Genomic DNA, 21,619 nt, shown 5'->3' on the forward strand with positions numbered 1-21,619 from the left:
TTACATTTGCTAATATTTGATGTCTTCTTATCAATATTCTTCAGATCAACTCCTATTTATCAAGATTTTATTTCATGCATATGTTTTAGATACCTTGACATATAGCAACTTCTTTAATCTTTTGAGGTATAACTCATTTTACATGATAACTCATTTTATAACTGAGAAAACAGGCTCACAGAGATGGAGTGACTCAGCCACAGTCATGCAGCTACTGGCTGCACAGCAGAGCTTGGAACCAGGGCCATCTGCTTCCACATTAGGGTGACCAACCATTCCGGTTTGCCCTTGACTAGAGGGTTTCTGGGACTTGGCACTTGAGTTCTAAAACTGGGATGGTTCTGGGCAAACTGGGATAGTTGGTTACCCTACTTCCAGTCTTCTATTTTCTTATACTTACTCTAACTGGAGACTTTTATTTACCTAAAGGAGAGCTTATCCCCATTAGGAGTTGGCATCTTAGACCCTGACTGGAAGAGCCAGACACCTGGTCTCTCAGGAACAATTTCCACAGTCCTTAGAATTAAGCACTCTGCTCCTCCCAACCTGCTTTGCTCTGCCTGCTCTTTCCCCCTTTCCACCAAACCCTCTCTTCCCCCGCTCTGCCCACCACATTTTTCAGCATTACTGTTTTTAATTTCCTTTACCATCCCCTTTGCAAAAACTTCTTTCCTGATTTAATTTCCATTTCTCTTAATTCAATTTCATTCTCTTGATTGTCATTAAACTCTTAAAGTTCTTTCCAAAGAATTCAACACAAGGCCTTGTGCTTAGAGATTAATTGTCGTCATTTTCCCTTCAAACACAGGTAGTTTCTTGCTTCTCCTCAATTATCTCTGGGAGAAAGGAAAGCGACCATCCTTCTTCCCAGGGCCTCTCTGAGAACAAATACTGCTGGTGGCTGCCTTTGGGGACAGAGAGAGAAGGCAAGTCTCTTATTTTCTTCCTCCTGTTAACTGTAATCTCAGGATCTGAGCATAGCCAGAGAACTCCACGCTCCTCAGGACAGCTCAGGCTGTGAACAGACTGGGGGGCTTTGGGGGCAGAGATGATGGCTATCTGCCAGGAGGGGTTTGGGATGGTGAGGACGGGGAACAGAGCCTGGCTCTGGCCTCAAGCATCCTGCCCAGCCAAGATCTCTCAGAGGAACTAAGGCTGTACCTCAAAGGAACAGAAACACTTTGGCTAGAATTTCCCTTCCCTGGAATGTCCCCCTTAGGAAACGAAAACTTCAGTGTTCTTTCTCACCATCTTTCTCAAGTTCTTATTACGGCAGCCCTTTGACCTTTAAGAGACCCCCTGCCTTCCCCCACCAGCCCTTGAACTCTATTTTCCCCAGCTCTCTCACCTCTGAACCTTCTCTGTATTTGCATACAAACCTTGAACCAAGGGTTGCAGGAGGAGTGGGGATGGAGGAGTGGGGATGGCGCCGTGGGGCTCTGGCCAGCCTCCTGTACAATCCAGCTGGCCGCAACCGCTGATCCTGTGTGGGTGAAGCACACGAGAATCAGAAAGCACAGGTCTGGGGATCTGACACCTGGCCGGTACTTAGGAGCTGGACGATCTTGGTGCTCTGCTGCCCCGGAGCCTCGTTCCCTCATCTGCAGATATTCAGATATATAGTACCACATAAAAGGGATATAGGGCTGAATTTTATTTTGTGTCAGGGCTAAATTAAAGAATTCAAGTAAAGTGTTTAGCCCTGTGCCTGGCACTTAATAAGCCTTCAATAACAGGTAGTAGTATTCACACTGGGTAGCACTTGATTCTCTATGTCATAGAATCCCCAACTTTCAGGTCTGAAAAGAAAATTGAAGTTCTTCAGGCCACCCTTCCCTGACCTCATATTTGAATATGAAATCCACTATTCATTCTCTGCCTCCGCTTGGGTGCTTCCTGTGGGGGGTGTGCACTGCTCTTTGGGAACCCCTGCCTTCTTTGGGCCACTGTATAGATGCCAAGCAGGAGCTCTCTCTTCAGGTTTGATGTACAAGTGCAGGAACAGGAAGCTCTCCCTTCTTGGCTAAAATCATTTGGGCTGCTAGAGACAGGACCAAATGATCGTTTGGAGGATAATTTAGCAAATAACTTGATGGCATACTTACAGGTCAGTCCAGCCTAGTCCAGCCGCAGACAAGGCCCTGGGGTTGAGGAGAACCCCAGTGAATGCAGGTGCATTTTATAGGCAAGGCCTCAAAGATCCCAAAGAAATCTTTGAAATCACCTTTCTCCTGGGTTCAGGGGACTCATAAATGATACCATCCGTCCCTGGTTACTCCTGCTCATTAAATGCCAGAATAAAGAGCTTCGAGCTCATGAGGGGCTCCATCCCCATTACTTCAGGACGCTTGGCTGCATTTATGATGAGAAGGCCCTGGGGTATTTAATAAACTACTGGATTTGTCTAATAAAATCCTCCCGTGGCCCTGCTGATGTTACCAGCTTCATGTCACACACTCTTGCACTATTGGGACAGTACCAGAATGTATTTTAAATTCCCATTGTATCTATTTCATTTTTATTTAAAGGAAATGATTTCCAAGGTTTAAGGCAGATTTTCTGATGTAAACATATCTATGTACCTAGGTATGAGGAGCTAGAAATGTGGTATCATATGTATCAAGTCTGTAAGGGGCTGGTCTAAGGCTAGGAAGGAGCAACTATGCACTGCTGGCTCATCTAATTGTAGTTCCAAACTGTTCTCCTCGGAACTGTGATTCCTCAAATAGTGGATTCTCATTGTTACATACCATATATTTATATAAAGCTGCATTTATCCTCATTTAACAATAGATTTAATCTTCTGTTAATGATATGTTTTATATAGTCTCCTAGAAGGTTTGGATTGGGCTTTGGAACTTAATCTGGCAACCCCTCCTGTTACAGAAGGAAGAACTGAGGCCCAGAGAGGGCATGGGATTTGCCCGAGAGCACACTGGTAGTAAGTGTGGGCTGATATTCAAGTCTAGATCTTAAAAATTCAAAGGTGGTGCTCTTTCCACCATAATAAGGATCTCTTAGTATATGTATATGTGTCTGGCTTTCATGGACACCCCGACATGGGAGGGTGGCAGCATGTGCACATCAGTGTGTTTATGGTGAGGGAATCTGGCTGCTTTCGCCATCACTGGCCACCAGGATCGTGGGGCCCATCTGGTGCCTAGGTGACTCTTCTCTTGCCCCCCTCGCTGCTCCCCTTGCACCCCAGGTGTAGCTCTGGTGTAATGAAAGACAGGCAGACCTTGAACTGGAACAGTTGGCTTCACCCCACCTCTCTGGCCCTGCATTTCCTCATTTGTAAAATGGAGTTACTGCTTCCTGAAATTCTCATGTTAACCGCAGGGCCCGCCTCGTGGGATGCAGATGGTATTGGTTCAAACTCACCACACGTGTAGTGAGATAGGGTTCATCAGTAGTCTCTCTGGAATGAAAGGGAGTTCATGTTTCCTCATCTCCTGCTCTATGATCCTGTTTATTTTTAATTAATTTGGTAGACAGATCAACTTGCTATCTCACAGGTGCTGTCCCTGCCTCACACCACAGTGATGAGGAAGCACAACCCCCTTTTCTTGATCTCCACCCCCATGCACACAAGGCCTCTACTTAGGCGTAGCAGACTTTATAGAAGGCTCAAGGAAACAGAGAGGTTTGCCTCACCCTTGTTAGAGCACTATAGCCTTCATCCCAGAAATTCCTTGCTCCTTACTTCAAAACACAGATAGCTTAGCTCATTGATCTCTATCATTTAGGAACTATGTTTTGCTGCAACAGAGACCTATAAAACAATGCCTTAAATAAGGTTTAAATATTTCTTCCATGTAAAAGAAGTCTAAAGATAGGCATTCTAGGGATGGTGTGGTAGTACTGTCATCTCATCAATGTCCTAACCTCCTCTTGTCTCTCTGTTTTGCTTTTTTTATCACAGGCCTATTGTTTCCAATCAAGATCACCTCAGGACTGCAAAATGGCTGCTTCAGCAGCAGTCATTACATCCGTTTTTCAGGCAGTGGAAGATGGAAGACCAGTAAGTTTACCAGTTGAGTCAGTCCCCCTTTCAGGGAGCATTTCCAGAAGTACAGCACCACAGTTTATTCCTTCATTCCATTGGCCAGAAGAAGTAAGCTGCTTTTATCTGGAAGGGAGTCTGGGAAATCCAATTTGTCATCTGGGCACCTTCCTGCCTCCAGCAAGACCAGGGCCCTGTGTGAGTAAGAAGAGAAGAATACATTTTGGGTAGGGTGACAGCAATGTCTCCCACAACCCCCAACTCAGTCCTGGACCTATCTTTGCATAGTCCATGACTCACTCCATTTAAACTAAGAGGCCATCACACTGCTGAAGGGAGGGAGCTGGAGTAAAAGAAATGGCTGAATTTTCATCTGCTGTGCTTACTAACAGTCTCTGAAAGTGAAAGGGGGAGCAGAGAGATTTATCCTCCCACTGATGGGAAATTTACCACCCTCCTTGGAAAGCAGAAGCAATTATAGTTAGCCAGTTGTCTTTTATTTTCCTACTGCTGTACCCAAGGATTGCTGTGAGACTCAGAGGACAGGTATGAGGAAGCATGTTGTAAATTATAAAATGCTATTTCCTCGTAGCAATGATCATTTATAATTCTGAGAGTTGTCGTGTCTCCTAAAGCTGCCTGCTCAGTTGAAGAAAAGGGTTTTCTGAGAGCCAGCCAGAGTGAGAGGCAGAGAGGAGGGGAGAGGAGGGCGCGAGAGGGAGGTGGGGAGAGAGGAGGCAAGCGGGACAGCAGAGAGTGGAGGCCTTTTTAACATCAAAGGCAGAACAAAAATATATTGACATAACTGAATGCCATGACTGACCCAAGGACACGTGCAACTGTCTGGGAGACAGAATCACTATTCTTTATACTCAGGTGTCTCTATTTAAAAACACCTCCCTCATTTCATAGTGATATATGTATGTGGAAGACTATGTAAAACAGATGAAAAGACACAAGGTAGCCTTTTTAAAAAAGCTGCACTTTCCATGTGTAATTGACATATAATAAACTGTCTATATTTAACATATGTATGGAAGAAACGTTAGCATTTGCTTTAGAGCCTTTTAAAAGTAAAAACTTAGAGTTGAAACCCAGCTGGCCTCCTGTCCCCTCCCTTCTCTCTCCAGAGGTCACTCTCAAGTTAGTAAGTCATGTTTCTGTCCTCACTATTACTTTATTTTTATACCAGTACACAGTATTATCCTGTGTGTTCAAAACATTTCATAAGCACTACCACAGGGCTTGTCTTCTATTTCAATTGGCTCTTGTTTTTTCATGCAGCACTGTGGTTTATCCATATTAATAATGCAGATCAAGTTCATTCATCTTATCTTATAGATTGTACTGTTTCCTCTGACATTTCCATGGTGATAGATATGATGTCACTCTTATTGGTTCTAAGGCTTTGTACATTCTCTGGGATTTTCTCTGATGATAATAAAATCACCTGGAATGACAGTTTTGTTTCTTACTTTCTATCCCTGAACCTCTCATTTCTATTTATAGTAAAATGTTGGATAGTTGTTAAAGAGGGATTATTTTCTTGTTCTTTAGCTGATTTTAAAGAGATTGTAAGGTTTGCTTTTTTAGGTGTGATGCTTGTGGTAGGTCCTTGGTAGATATCTTTTTATCAGATTAAGGGATTTATCTCCTAATATTAGTCTGCCAAAAGTTGTTTTCCCCAATCTCATTCATAACTGACTTCATTGAGTTTATTTTTCTGCAGCTTTTGCTATAATTATGTAATTGTCTCCCTTCAATTTTCTAATTTAGTTAATTATATTAACAGGTTTACCACTGTTAAAGTATTCCATCTTATTTAGGAAAAGATAAGACAGAGAACCATCCTTTATTTGGTCATGATGGACTTTTTATACATTGATTAAGATTGCCATCTGTCTGCTTTATGTGTATCTATTTTTTAAATTATTGTATTTGTGTACATGTTTGAGATTGGGGGGGATCTGTACATCATAACTGTCCTTATAATACTTTGTCTGTTTTTGTTATTTAGACTATATTAGCTTTGAAAAATAAGTTGAGGAGTTTCATCTTTTTTTAGTGTCTGGAAAAATTTATATGTAGTTGGAATTGTCTGTTTTATGAAAGTTTAAAGGATCCACCTGGAAAACCATCTGGAACTGTAGTTTCTTTGTGGGAAAACGTAGAAATTACAAATTTAAGTTCTTATTTTGTTATAAAACGAATTGGATTTTCCATTTCTTCTGAAGTTACTATTGGCAAATGTGGTAGTTTAGATCAGGGGTCGACCAGCTTTGGCCTGTGAGCCAAATGCAGCCACTGCCTGATTTCGTAAATAAAGTTTTATTGGAATACAGCCATGCTCATTCACTGACATAATGTCTATGACTGCATTCCTGCTATAACAGTAGAGTTGAGTACTTGCAACAGACACTGTATGGTCTGCAAATCTTGAAATAGCTACTATTGGGTCCTTTATGGAAAGTCTGGCAATTCTTAAGCTAGATTTTTTTCTAGCTTTTCCTAGAAAATTAATGTCCATTTTATTTGTCTAACTATTTCTTCTTTCTATTTTTGTTTTTTTCTTTCTTTAGTTAGACCTCCTATTATTTGTATGTTGGAGCTTCTAATCTATTTATTAGGTTTTCTTTTACATATATATTTTAACTTTTCTGCTGCTATCCAGGAGAAGTCCTCAGTCTGATCTTTTGGTTCACTAATTCTTCAGCTGAATCTGTCCTACCATTTAGCTGATCTAATGTGAATTATTTATACTTGGTTTTAAAAAATAATTTATTGTCCATGTCTCATAATGAAAATGTGTATTATGTTTATTTTAAGTTTTGGGCTATTCTGCTTCATATGGTAATAGTGTTCAGCATGCTATTTTTATTGTTTTTTTTGGGGGGGCAGTCTTACTCTTCAGATATCTAGTTTTTTTCCAGTGAGCTCATGCTACTTTGGTAATGTACACAGGGGGATTTCCAACAGAGAGCTCTAGTCTGTGTCTGTCCTTGTGAGCATAAAGTGTGGATAGTGGGTAGTGACACCACAGGGCCTCTATTCTATTGATCATGTCTGACTGCTGACTGCCTGGAAGGCAAGGCTTTGGTTCAGGGTTTCAACTTTAAACCTTTGAGTACCAACTGCAATGTGGTGTCTTGGATTGGATCCAAGAACACTCATGAAAAAAATGGATAAAATCTGAAAAAAGTCAGTAGTTTCATTAATAGTAACGTGCCAAGGTTAATTCTGACAAATGCACTACAGTTATGCAGGACATTAACATCAGAGGGACTTGGGAGAGAAGTATGCCAAGAAACCTCTGTACCATCTTTGCAGCTTTCCTGCAAATCTAAAATTATTTGAAAAGAAAAAGTTTTTAATATTGTTTTTTAAAATAAGTGAGCTGTATAGTCATGATATATGTACTCATCTGTAGGTATATTTCACTTAAGTACAATGTTTTTTATTAGACACCCACCCTAGAACCCTTTAAGTAAGAGCAATGCTGGGAAGACAAAGCCACCCTTATATTATACACCAGCCTCTGAGGGTCTGAAAGGGAAGAGTTGGAAGGGTGAATGTGCAAGGGAAGTGGTCATTCTTTATTTCAGTTTGTCCCACAGTTCACTGCTGCTCTTCTTTTTTGGAAGCTCTTCTTTTCTGTGTTTCATTTTGCCTTGGTTCTGTTGTAACACCATCAAGCTCACTAATCCTTTTCTCCTGCATCCTAACCTACTGGTCATCCAAATCAGTGTGTTTTTCATCTCATATGTTGCAGTTTTTATCTCTGGAAGTCTTATTTGGGTCTTTTGTTTATTCTCCAGTTTACTCAACTTTTTGAACATGGAGAGTTCAATGTAATAACTGTTTAGGGTCCTCTCTGCTAATTCTAACCCCTGTGTTAGTTCTGAATTGGTTTTGATGGACTGGCCTCATTATGGGTTATGTTTTCCTGATACTTTGCATGCCTGGTAAGCGTTGACCGGATACCAGACATTGTGAATATTACCTTGTTGGTGATGGATGTTTTGTATTCTTGATCAATCTTGATTTTTGTTCTGGAATGCAGTTAAGTACTTGGGAAATGGTGCGATTCCTTCAGGTCTCAGTTTTTATGATGTGCTGGGTGGGTCTGAAGCAGTGCATGAGGGCTGGTTATATTCTTCACTGCTGAGTGCCTTACCCCGTGCCTATGAACAGCGAGTTTTCCTGTCTGACTGGTGGCTGTGGGTCCTGCTCCCATTCCTGGGTGACCTCTGAGCCCTGTTGCCCCTAATTCTGTTGACTGGTTCCTCCCTCCACCTCCAGTAGTTCCCTACATGTGTGTCGTTGATGGAGGCACGGATCTCCGAGGCGCTCTCTGCGTGAGCTCTCCTCTCCGGCGCTCTGGGTCATAGCCTCTGGACCCTCAGCTCCATCTCTTCAACTCAGGGGGTCTGCCTGGTCTGCCTCAGCTCCCCTCATGCTGCCCAAGGCAGTAAACTGGGGCAACATAGGGCTTACTGCATTTGCTTCTAGTCTCTCAGGCATAGCTGTGACTGCCAGTGTCTTGAAAAACCACTGTTTTATGTATTTTGTGCTTCTTTCTCCCTCCCTCCCTCCCTCCCTTCCTCCCTTCCTTCCTTCCTTCCTTCCTTCCTCCCTCCCTCCCTCCCTCCCTTCCTCCCTTCCTTCCTTCCTTCCCTCCTTCCTTTTTCTTCTCCTTCTTTTTTGTTGTTTCAAGCAAGAGGGTTAATCAGTCCCTGTTACACCATCTTGGCTGGGAGCCAAAGTCCCCACATTCTTATTTTGTTCCCTATATTTAAGTGAGATGTGCTTTCCAGGTCTATTTAGGGATGGTTCTGTGGAGAGGTCAAAGAGGGGCCAGGACAGCCTTCCCAGTTTCAAAGTGCAAGGCTCCCTCTTCCACTGTCACCGTGAACAGCTCGCCGTATGGCCTGTCTGTAGCCACTTGGCCTCTCAGAGCTAAGCTCTCTGCCTCCAGCCTGGGTTTCATGGAGTTGTGCAGGCCTTACCTTCCAAGGTGGATGAGGCACAAGTCTTTAAACATAGAGAAAACAACAGACTGTATTGAAGGGGAAGCCCATTTGTGAAATGGCAGGGCTGAGGCAGATGCCAGGCTGGGCACAGAGGCAAGGTGGAGGCAGGGCTGAGGCCGGCAAGATGTCTCGACACACGTGAGAGCCATGTTTAAGGAAAAGTCCTCTCATTCCTTCACATGTCCCACGTCTGGGGCAGGGGTGGTGGCAGGACTGGAACGTAAGTCTGCCCAAATGGAGGAGACGGCCGGCATAAGGAAAGGCCCACACGTGTGTCTCAGTAGGATGCTGAGCATTTGAGAAGAGCCTGGTGTCTGCAACTGACACGTGTCAGAGAAGGCTTGCTGCCCACTGGAGAGAACTGCTTCTTTTCAGGGCTCCCAGAGTTGACACTGCAGAGGGGTTGTCTGCTCGGGAACTACACTTCCAGCCCCCTCTGTAGGTAGACATGCAACTTGGAGCCAGCCCACGGAATGTGAGTGGCAGTGATGTGTTCCTCCCACGGGGGCCAGTCCGTGTGTTCCTCTGCTTCCGGCTGGCTGGAATGGAGGCGACCCCAAGGGCAATCCTGAAGTCCCTTGGGGCCAATGGCAGAGCCTGCATATCTCAGGGCTAGTGCACCTCACTAGGGCATAAACAATTTTGCTATCATGGTGGTGGAACTACAACATCATATTAAGGGCATTCTCAGTACTACAACAAATCGATCATTTGGAAGTTTGACTTTTGACAATATGGTTTTCAGCAAATTCTTCCTTGAGGATATATATATATGTATTTTTTACTTCACTTGCTTCCTTTAGAAAGATCAAGTAGTGTTCTGAGCAAAATAACACACCAGTTTTAGGTAAAAGGCAGCTGATTTTACTCACAGATTTAGTTCATAGATGTTCTACCCTGTGGATAGGTCGGGAAGGACTTGCCTTCGTTCTTCTACCCATAGGATGCCAGGCTCTCTATAATGCTCCTTCTCTCTTAAGAGGAAGAAACCAGGGAAGTAGAGAGGGAGAGAGAGAAGGGAGGTCACTGAGGACTCACTCACTTAAGGTCACCAGTGCTGGCCTAGAAGTAGACCTACACCATGCATGGGGAAAAGTAAAGAACATCTGTCTCATCCTCTGGCCCGTGTGTGTGCCCCCTGGATTATGTCATTAGTAAAACATGTCCAGTAATGTCCTGCCTTCTTCGTATTGGGAGTATAACAGTGCAGTTGTAGGTCTAAGCCCTTCATTTCACAGGCGGGCAATCTGAGACCCACAGAGAACAAGGGGCTGCCCCAGGGCACTGTTTGTAAATTGCAGAGTTGGGTTTTCCCGTTTACTTGATTGAAAGACTTCATGAGGCCCCCTCCCACTCCTCACACCCATATGCACCTTCTAGCAGCTGCGCTTTCCTTCCTGTGAGTCGGTGAAAACCACACGGTGGGCCTGCAGGGTGACACGCCCGCCATCACTGCTCATGTGTCATCAGGGAGGCTGCACGGCGCCCCAGATGGAATGACGCGGCAGAGGAGCTTCTTGCACAGGGCCTCCCACCGATGCGTCTGCTCCTGGTTACATTTTTCAGGGGAATCCCTCCTGCCTTCAGCTGGTGGCCTCATGGGGCAAATGGCTTGAGTCACTCTCACCGCAGCACTCAGGTGACCTCAGAGGGCCACCACAGGGCTGAGAGCTGGAGCTGTCTGGAAAGTAGTTTCCCTTTTAATGTCTGTCTAGAAGGGCTGTTGTTCTTTACCCCTCTCCCTGGTCCTGTCTACCTTCCCTGTGCTCCTCTTAGTTTGATTGTTCTAAGCCACGACTGTGACCATGACTTTCCGAGAGCTGAGAGAGGCATGCAAGCCCGAGCAGGGCCTTCAGGGAAGCTCTCCAGCCCCCTGTGGCTACCCTTGCCTTATGTATCTTACACAACGGGCATGCTGTTACTATTTCAAGAACACTGTTGCCTTTGCACCCCTATGCTCTTGCTCAAGCTGATCTTCCGTCTAGACTTTTCTCCCCCACGTGGATGGCTTGGAAACACTCCCTCCTCATTCTTTCGTTTTTAAAATTACTTATTTTTAAAAATTGTGGTAAAATATATATAACATAAAATTTAACCATTTTTTAGTGTACAGCACAGTAGCATTAAGTACATCCACACTGTTGTGCAACCATCACCATACAGCCTATCTCCAGACCTCTTCATCTTACAAAACTGAAACTCTGTGTCCTTTGCACAATGACTCCCAGTTCACCTCCCCACTAGCCCCTGGCAACCACCATTCTATTTTCTGTTTCTATGAATTTGACTTCTCCAGGTACCTCATAGGGGTGGAGCTGTACTGTATTTGTCTTTATGTGACTGACATTTCACTTAGCATATGTCTTCAAGATTCATCCATTCTGTAGCATGTGTCAGAATTTCCTTCCTTTTTAAGGCTTAATAATATTCCATAGTATAGATTGATCACATTTTGTTTATCCATTCATCTGTCGATGGCACTTAAATTGATTCCACCTTTTGGCTATTGTGACTTAATTTGTTGCCTAACATATGGTCTGTCCTGGAGAATGTCCCACGTGCACTTGAGCAGAATGCATATGCTGTTGTTGTTGGTCTATTATGTGTTACGTCTGTGAGATCTAATTGGTTTATTGTGTTATTTAAATCCTTTAGTTGCTTATATTCTGTCTGGTTGTTCTATCCATTAGTGAGAGTGGGATAGTCAAGTCCAACTGTTATTGTAGAATTGTCTATTTCTACCTTCAGTTCTGTCAATTTTTGCTTTATACATTTTGGTGGTCTGTTATTAGTTGCATAAATGTTTCTCTTCATTCTTTAAGACTCTATTCATATGCTACCTCTGGGGCCCTCACTCCGTGCTTCCCCTCCTTGAAGTATAATGTGTTTGCCATTTGATCTGAAGTAACTTGGGCCCTCTTGCAATAGTCAAGGAGCTTTTTCTTATTTTGAACTAGGATCTGCCCCTTGTGAGCACCCTCCCACTCTTTCCTCTGGAGCCCTGCAGAGTGAATCTGCTCTCCCTGCCCCTGACATCCTTCCAGGGATGTGGCAACACTGACTACATCCTCCTGAGTTTCTCCTTCCTCAGGCTGAATGGTTCCCCTGCCTTCAAGCTCCTCCGTTGCTTTTCTAGGGCCCTCTCCCTCTCTGAGCCACTGCCTCCAGACATGCTCCAGACTGTCCCTGGCTGGGTCTGAGGGACAGGAAGGGCATACCCAGAACAAGGCATCCCCAGGCTGGCCGAGAGAGACAGCAGGGGTCTCTAACTGTGGCTTCCTCCAGGGGGTGGGCAGTTGGCTGCAGGGCGGAGAGCAGGAGCAGGAGGAGGAGGAGACAGAGCCTGGGTGTGTGTAATAGAGGGGCTGGGGTTACCGGGGCCAAGCTTCTTTTCAGCTGTGCTTGCTAGGAGGCTCTGGCTCTGGTGAGTCCACTGGGCCCTATGCTGGTTGCAGGGTGAGCCACATGGGAGGAGTGCTGGACACCCCCAGGCTGTTTCTGTCCAGTGGTTGGAGAGGGGTTTCAGATGCTGGTTAGCAGAGAGTCCATACTGTGGTCCTCAATATCTTGGATACCTGGAATTTTGTTTATGTCCCCTTCCCTCTTCCAGGGGTCCGCTGGAGGTGACTGGCCTTAATAGTCAAGGGGAAACAAGGACAAAGGAGGACAAGAGGGGGTCCAGTGAGGGCCTTTGGGCTAGCTTTAATAGGAATGATGATAATAATTGCACTAATTTTATAGGATTGCTGGACGTATTAAAGAAGGCACTGCATGTACATGCTCTGTGTGATGTCTGCCGCTGCCTGGTGCAGTGACTGCAGCTGCAGCAGCGCTCAGCCTGTGAGCGTCTCCCAGAGAGCCTTCCCTCTTGACGCCTTGGGCACCTGAGGGAGGTCTGTCAGCTCCATGCTCTGACAGCGTTTGTGGGCTGAGAATGGAACAGGACAGCAGGATGGCATTTCAGTTCTGGCTTTAAGTTGCAGTGTGACACAAGGCAAGCTCCTTCCTCTCTCTGGGACTCCGTTTTTTTTCCTGCACTGTGAAGGACTTGGCTGGAAGATCTTTGAGGCCCTTCAGCCACAGGAATGCGGTGCCTGGGTCATGGGCAGGGTATTACTTTCTGATGTTATTGACTCTCTCTGGGGAAAGGCAACTCCCTCTACTCCACCTTTGCTAATCTGATCTGCTGGTTTCCTCTACAAGACGGGCTTCTGGAGATGGGTCTGCACCTGGGGGATCTGAGGTCAAGACTCTCTGTTCCACTGCCTCCCTGAAGACAGCCCAGGACAGGGGTGTTGCCCAGGTTACTTTCAGGGCTCTTGCCCCATTTGGCCTGCACAGCCCAACCCATGTCCTGGAGTCACAGGGAGAGTTCACCGTGTCCTGCTGTGACACGTGGCCAGAGGGCAGTAGAACCCGAGCCCTCCTGGCAGGCAGGGGATCCTCATGGAGCTAGCCAGGCCCGGCTCAGAGCCGCAGCCTGCTAGCCTCCAAACCAGCTGTCACCTGGGCCACTACATAGAAGTCACGCCGTGGGGGGTGGCATCAGGCTGCTGGAAAGCGTGTTCCTCTCTCTGGGGCCAAGGAGAGGAATGAGACATCAGCCTGGCGCCGACTGGCCCGAAGAGACAGCTGGCTCTGCAGGGAAAGCTGAGACAAAGTCCCAAGTTCAAGACTGGCCAGTAGCCTCAGGACAGGGATTGCTGATGGTCTGACCCACTGCCAAGAAGGGAGCAGGGCCAGACCTACTGGGGCCCAGCCCTGAAGCCCATCCTCCGCCTGACCGACCTGCACTTGCTTCCTGCTCCTCCTCTGGGCCTTGGCTTCCCCATCTGGGCCAAATAGGAAGGTGCTGAGAGAACAGATTTTGTGGTGTCTTTACTTAAACCTTGGGGACCCTCTACCTTCAGCCTTTAGTGGCAATGCTACTATGAAGGGTAAGTACGTGCTGTGTAACTGTCTGCTGCTGTAGACACCCTCCTCACTGCAGAATAACCTTTCCTCACATGTCCCGGGCCAGGCTGGCACCTATTCTCCCATTCTCTAGAAGGGAAACGACTTTTGTTATGATTATAAGGAATGACAATCTGGATGGTTCAGCTCGTAGTTGAAAGAGGTCTGCGCTGACTGAACTCCAGCTCTCCCAGGGGGATCTTGAGGAATTCTCTTCCTGTCTGGGCCTCAGTTTCCCTCTTTGTAGTGTGAGCTCTTTGGGTCAGGAGATCTACAAACTTCTTTCCAGTTTTGCCTCAAGGTCTCTATCTTCCCCCTGGACATTTAACCTTTTTCCCCTTGCTTTGTCTCCGAAATGGATTAAATGGGAAAGACTGAAAAGCCAAACAGCTTGGCTACAGACCAGTTCCAAGGACAAAGAATCCCCTAACCTCTCCTGCAGTGGGCAGTTAGAAAAGTGCTGCCCCCAACACTGTTGGCAGAAAAAGACAGGGTGCTTATGTTCATATCTGGCCACGGTGGAGGACTGTTACTAGTGGTCACAGACATACTGCGGTTTTTTTGAGAATGTTTGTGCCTGAGTGAAAGTCAGGTGGAAAAGCTGACACTTGGCACCAGGCCTTTCTGGAATTATCTTCATCTTAGAGCCATAGTTTATTTTTCCACAGGCCTGAGGTTAAGGAGATTCCAGAACCTTCACGTGAGCAGTAGTACCCAGTATCCTGGGGCTGCTGCCTGTGAGGCTACCTCTCCCAGCATCTGCCACCCCACTGCTGACAGGGAGCTGGCTGTGGCGCCCAGGGCCCTCAGGGCATCCCGGATCATGTGAGACTCTCAGGAAGCCAGTGCTCACCTCTCAGGCATCTCCCTGAGAACCGCCGCCACGGAGTTGTCAGCACGCCTGTGTCAAATGGCTTCACCTGCATGTGCCAGCAGAAGGGCCACTCTGCGGGTGGGCCTCCTGGCTGTCCCGTCACCCTGCTCTGTGGCTGACACACACTCACAGCCACGTCACTCACCCATGCTGCTGGGTGCTTGTGTGAGCAGCTGCGCATTTAGGTTGTTGCTGGGGGAACCCTACCCTTCTGCCGCTCAGGAGCTGGGCTCTGGACAGTGAGCAGGAGAGAAGGAGGAAGAGCTTTCTGGATATAAAACTGCATGGGGAGATTCAGACAAATTTGGGTAATACAAAGTAAACCAGTTTTCCTAGACCAGATCCAAGATCCCTATGCACCTGGCTGCAGCCTGTGATGATTCCTGAGGAATGGTCATCATTCACACCAAAATGGGAAAAATAAAGCCAATAGAATGGATTTCATAAAATTAATGTAGCTTGAGGAGTTCATCTTCATTTTGAGAGAGATTGATGCTGCTTTTTAAGTTCAAATGCTTTTTTTCCTTAGAAAATGATAGTGATGAGATGGTAGTTGGTTTTTTAAAATGTACCTGCCTGACAAACCCATGTCAATCCTGTGTCATTAGGATAATTTTTACTGATGGAGGAATTTAAAAAATCTAGGTATCATCTGTACTCTCACATACCACACAGTGCACTCATTTCTAGTGTGTAATTCAGTGGTTCCTAGTCTTAATGGTTGTGCAACCATTACCATAGTCAATTTCAGAACATTTTTATCACCTCCCAAAAAACCCTATACCCTTTAGCCATCAACTCCTACATCCCCCATCCTCCCCTGGCCCTAGGCAGCCACCAATCTTTCTGTCTCTATAGATTTGACTACTCTGGGTCTTTCATATAAATGGAACCATAGAATACACAGTTTGTGTGTCTGGCTTCTTTCATTTAGCACATGTTTCCAGGGTTCATCCATGTTGTAGCATATATCACTACTTCATTTCTTTTTGTTGCCAAATGTTAAATAATATTCCATGGTACAGATCTACAACATTTTATCTATCCGTTCATCAGCTGATGGACATCTGGGTTGTTTCCACTTTTTGGTTATTTTGAGCAATGCCGCCATGAGCATTGGTGCACAGGTTTTTATATGAAGGCATGTTTTCAGTTCTCATGGGAGTGGAATTACTGGATGATTACATCTCTGACCTCATGTACCACCCCTTCATACTCCCTACCCTGGGACTCTATCCCCACCCCACCAGCTCATACTTTCAGGCTGCTCCCCTCTCCACCACCTGACTTCTGCCCTCACTGCTGTTTCCCCTGAGGAGCTCTTCCATGCTGTCATTTTGGGTCTAAATCCTACGTGTCACTAAAGGCCCAGCTCACCTGTCCTTTCCTCCACAAAACCTTCTTCCAGAGGTGTCTCAGAGTCATGCAACCCTCCAGGTCTGTCTTATAGCACTAGGCATTTGGGCTTTGCACTGCAGTTAATCTGTTCCCAGGTCTTACTACCTTCCTACTATACTCTTCCTAGCTTCCTTTAGACTCTGGTATTTGGATTTACTTTAATATTCCAAGTGCTTTGCACACAGGAGACCCTACATAAATGTTTGAATAGTGAGCACTCAATGTGTTCTATTATTTAATGATTTTAAGACGATACCTCTACTTTCTATATGGCTATCAGGGATGGTGGAACCCTTCCCAGCTTCTCAGAATGAAGACGCACTGTGCAGGCAGCACTTGGGGAGCAGGGCCAAGCTGCCTTCTGTCCCTCAGGCCCATTTCCCTTGTCTCCAGTCTGACACAGGCATCTCAGCCTTCTCAGCACGTTTCCAGCTAAAATCTAATGAATTACTCTGAAAAACAAGGTTATGCATTTTGGATCCTGAGTTCTTTGAGCATTGCTCATGACTTTGAAATTTATAAACATAGACAGCTGTCTTCCCAGATGACCTACCAAATCATATTCCCCTAGAAAGCAGAGCTCAATTAGATGTTTAAGGCATCAGATAGTGAAATGGACGAGATGACTTCCTGCCCTGTGAAGGTAGGGCACAGCCCTGACAAATGGTCATCTGGTCTCTGAGCATTGCCAATAACAAGCAGATACCTTCCTCCCAAGGCTGCCAGACAGGCAGGAAAGTTCTTCACACTGAAGTGAAATCTGTCATCCTGCAGCTCCCAACCACTGTTGGCTCGGCCCCTAGGGGCCCCTCAGGCCATCCCCACTCCTGTTCTCAGCTCTTCACGTTTTTGAAAACAGGACTGTGGCGTCTGTGTTTGTTCTTATCAGACAGAACAGCCCCAGTTCCTTCAGGAAGTTCTCTATACTTCAGAAACAGTAAATATAATACATAGTAAACAATTAATTAGTAATAATGAATACTTTCAAGTCAGAAAAAGTACCAGTAATATTACCATAAAAAAGTGACAATATTAAAATTGTAGTCTTTCATCTCTGACAACTGAGCATGTAGCACACACCAGGTATTGGGCCCATGCACTGACTTTCTACTCATCCAACAGCCCTCCGAGGTAAGGACTATTATAATTCCCATCTGACAGATATGGAAACTGAGACTTGGAAAGAATAAGTAATGTGACAAAAGTCACATAGCTACTGGAGGAGGGTTTTGAACCCAAGCATGTCTTCTTGAGTTCAAGGTCTAAATTCTGTGTGTGCCATCTTACTATTGGGCCCTGCCAGGCAACAGTGACGTTTTCCAGAAAGCTGGTTGCAAGCCTTGTTCTTCTGTGGTTCAGTCGGAGGAGCATGGGGCTGAAAGTCAGGAGCTAGGGATTCCAGTGTGGACACTTCTAACCTGTGGTGTGAATCTTCACAAGGTCCCCTCCTTGCCAGACTCTTGGTAAAGTCATCCGCAAAACAAGGAAGTTTAACTGGATGGTCTGTAAGATGCCTATTGGTTTTCTATTTGAATGCTCCAACCTTCCCTGAATGTACTAAACTCTGGACCTTTGAGTCCCTGGTCCCATTGTCTGGAATTTTCTTCCCCCTCTACTGCTTGACAAATGTTACTCATCATTTGAGTCTGAATATTGCTTCCTCATGGTGCCTCCCGACCCTCAGTGATGGCCAGCCTCTGTTCCCTGAACACCCATGTAAGTCTCTGCTCTAGAACCTGTGATCGTCTCTCCAGATGGACAGTTTATTTCTGGAGGACACACTTGTTCGTTCACGCTGACCTCAGCACTTAGCCCAGAGGGTGCTTGTCTCCAAGAACAGCAGCAGGCTGGTGGTTGGGGTGCCAGTTCCCCGACACGTCGACTAGATGGCTAGATGGCGCTGCAGCCCATGGGAATGTCCTCCCACCAACTGCAAAACTTCCGTCTGGCCAGAGGGGCCTTAACCTCAGGCCAAGCTGGGAGATCACTTGGTCAGAAGCCCAGGAAAAGTACAAGTTTCTATTTTCTCCCTATCTGCTCAGTTTTGAATGCTGCTAGGATTGACCCCTCTACATTTCCCATTCCTTGAGGTCTAGGCAGGCAGAGGCCCCTCCCTTCATCTCTCCTCTGCTGTCTCATAGCAGGAAAATTTAGACCATTCTTTTCCTCTGTCTTTGGACTGTTCCATGTTTTTGTCCAATGCATGTATGATCTGCTGATTTTTGCCACATGCCATCCTCACCTACTCCTCAAAAAAAGGAAAGATATTGTGCAATACCTTATGGTAATATTTCTGATACAAATGAACACCTTCTATTTCTGATCCTTTTACTGTTTGTTCAAATCCATTTTGTTTTTTCTGCTTTCCTGTATCTCCTTTTCACCCTGTTTGGTGCCTCTGCACACCCTCAGCACACCTCTGGGGCTGAACTGCCTGGGTTTTCATCTTGCCTTTGCTTCTTCTTTGTCGTATGACTCTGGGCAAGTTACTTGACCTCTTAGCAACTCAATTTCCTCATCTGTAGAATGGGGCTAGCAATAGTTCTTAGCTGAAACGGGTTGCTGTGAGGTCAGAATTAGCTCTTGGCACTTTACATAAAGGGGACCAATAGACACGACATGCTGCCAAGTGCTTGTGACATGCCTTTCCATCGCAATCCATTCCTTATGCGTTGAATGCACTTCTTATTTGTGAGTCCCAAGAAGGCAGAGGCTGGGTTTGTCTTGTTCACTGTCCCATCCTCAGTCCCCAGAAAAGGGCCTGGAACATGAGAGAGGCTGAATTAAAATTTTTGGAAGAACCATATTAGGTTTTGTTTCTCCTTTATCAGAAAAATGAACTAAAATTATGATACATGTTTCCCCATTTACATTGGTTAGGATTTAAAATTAATAACACTTAGGGCTGGCAAGGGCATAAAATGGATGCCTTTATTTCTGGAGGAATGTAAAATAGTAGAACCTTCTGGAAGGCAACTTGACAATATGTAGAAAGAGCCTGAAAAAAACTTGACTCAGTAATGCTACTGCTACTTAAAAAAAAAGGCTGGAGTGCTTAGACGTACACACATTGTTCACAACAGCAGGGTTTGTTCTATTAAAAAAAAAAATCACTAACAATTGAACAGAAATACTGAAATGGTTAAATAAATGATGACAGGCCCATGTAATGGAATAGTGTGCAGCCATTAAGGGAATCTCTTTTGTGGGATAGTTAAATGATGTGGGAAAACATTTCTGATAAAAGCTTAAATGATAAAAAGTAACCTACAAAAGTGGTAGACAGAATGGGCACATACCTCTTTAATCCTGATTTCCTTATCTGTAAAATTAAAATAATAATAGTGCCTATTTCTTGGGATTGTTGAAATGTTTTTAAAAGTATTTTTAAAAAATTTAAATTATTTTATTAGCTCTGGGCATAGGAGGAAGGACTCAGTAAATGTTAGCTCTTGTTCCATAACACATTAGAAGAACAAGATTGGAAGGAACCAGGGCAGAGTATTAATGGTGGCTAATCTCAGGTAGTGGCGTTACAGAAGTTTTAATTTTCTTCTTCACAAGATAAAATATACATAAAGCAGCTAGTCAAGTGCTGGACCATAGAAGGTGCTCAATAAAGGTAGCTAACATTGTGCTATTTTTCGCTCTCTTATTTTAAAATAATGAGCCTGTATTACTTTAAGGCTAATTAATACAGCCACAGCACCAGTTCTTGACTATTTGCTAATTGATTAACCAACCATGACCTAACCTGCACTCTGCCTGGCTTTGTGACAGCCACTTAGCCTATGTGGCAAGGGGGACTGACTATGGACCTCTTCCCTTCAGCTGGGAGCCCAGTATAACCAATTCAATTCTGTTTGCATCCTCTTCTTTTTACGACTCTCCTAAATAATCTTTCCCTGTGGCCAGCATTTTTTTGATAACACGTTCTTTCCGTGACTCAGTAATTTTCTCTTTTGCTATTTCTTCCTCAGACTTTCCTTTTCCACAATAAATTCCATGACTATCTTTACTGCCTTCTCCTGATTTTATCCCACAGTACACTCTCCTTTTCTATCCAAAACAAATAACAATTCATCTTTCCCCTATAAATGAAGTCAAGCTTGTTGATAATAACCATGTCAATCTTTTTAAAGTCCAAACAAAAGTATATGAGTAAGTTGGGATTACAAACCAGAGAGGAAAGGATGACTAATTTGATGAAAGATATTGGGAAATTTGACCAGCTATGTCAGAAAAAAATAAAAGTGAGATTCCTAAGGCATACCACACAACAAAATAAATTCCAGATGGAATAAAGAATCCCAGCTAGGAAAACCTAAAGAAGATATTGGCAAATATCTCTCATCTTAGAGTGAAGAAAACCTTTCTTAACACTTATGATATACAAAGGCATATGTGTCTAAATAAACATAAGATCTTTTCTAACTTAACAAAGTCCAACACAAAATGGAAAACAGAAACACACTGGGAAGATTAGTGACAAAGGTAGATATCTTTAAAATAGAAAAAGTCTTGAAAGGTCCAGCTCTTCTTCCTGAACCCCTGAAACCTCAGGCTGCCCTTCCTGTGCAGCCTTCTCCACTCCCACCCCTTCAAAAGATGCAGGAGCCTCTTGTCCCTGTGGCAGCACTTACACCCCAGTCCCCCCCCGCCCCAGCCACCACCTCGGAGCAGGTCATCCCACAGCTTGCCTCCAGAACCTCCATCACAACTGCAGGTAAAAACAAACGGAGTCTCTGCTGTCAGACTGGAATCACCATTAAAGAGTGGCCCATTTGAAGATCTGTCATTTAATCTGCTTGCTATATCAAAGGCTCAGTTATCTGTTCAAATGTCACCTGTTCTAACCGCAAACCCAAATGGGTTGATTGAGTCACTTTCTGCAACCCAAAGTAACATTAATACTTTGAGTTCTACAAGTTGCGTGTCAGCAGTGCCTCCAATTCCAGCCTGGAGTAAATCCCAGGAAAATACACGATGTTCTCCAAACCCATTTATTACCACCTTACCCAGCACAAATCCTTTCACTGACAGGACTGCTGCTCCTGGAAACCCATTTAGAGCTGAGTATCAAGAATCAGAGGCAACGTCATTGTTCTCCAAAGAAGAGCCCATTGCTAAGAGTTCTTTTCCTTCTCTGAAGCCTCTTGGTCATAACAATACTAAGCCTTCATTCTCACTTGATGGTTTTAAGGACAGTTTTGATTTGCAGGGCGAGCCTACAGTAAAAATTAAAAATTAGCAATCCAAAAGGATGGGTAACCTTCGAGGAAGAAAAGGACTTCAGTGTGAAACAGAAGTCAACTTCAGCTTGTCCAAACTTATTGGATAATCAACCAGGTTCATTTT

The 21,619-nt window shown here is 44.8% G+C and overlaps 2 long non-coding RNA genes across 3 annotated transcripts in view; one reads left to right on the forward strand and one right to left on the reverse strand.

Annotated features, from left to right (window-relative positions):
• Nucleotides 1-253: 253 nt before the first annotated feature.
• The window catches only part of LOC130683016 (uncharacterized), a 473,713-nt gene continuing 452,347 nt past the window's right edge, over nucleotides 254-21,619 (reverse strand). For both annotated transcript variants that reach the window (XR_008996565.1, XR_008996566.1), the window contains 3 exons: nucleotides 9,909-10,010; nucleotides 4,035-4,200; nucleotides 254-1,601 (listed from right to left, as the gene is read on the reverse strand). This is a non-coding gene — a long non-coding RNA (uncharacterized LOC130683016). The remainder of the gene's footprint in view (nucleotides 1,602-4,034; nucleotides 4,201-9,908; nucleotides 10,011-21,619) is intronic.
• Nucleotides 2,145-21,619, forward strand: part of LOC130683017 (uncharacterized) — a 32,240-nt gene continuing 12,765 nt past the window's right edge. The window contains exon 1 of the long non-coding RNA XR_008996567.1: nucleotides 2,145-4,024. This is a non-coding gene — a long non-coding RNA (uncharacterized LOC130683017). The remainder of the gene's footprint in view (nucleotides 4,025-21,619) is intronic.

The sequence above is a fragment of the Manis pentadactyla genome, chromosome 3 (assembly GCF_030020395.1).
Source record: "Manis pentadactyla isolate mManPen7 chromosome 3, mManPen7.hap1, whole genome shotgun sequence".
NCBI classification, from domain to species: domain Eukaryota; kingdom Metazoa; phylum Chordata; class Mammalia; order Pholidota; family Manidae; genus Manis; species Manis pentadactyla.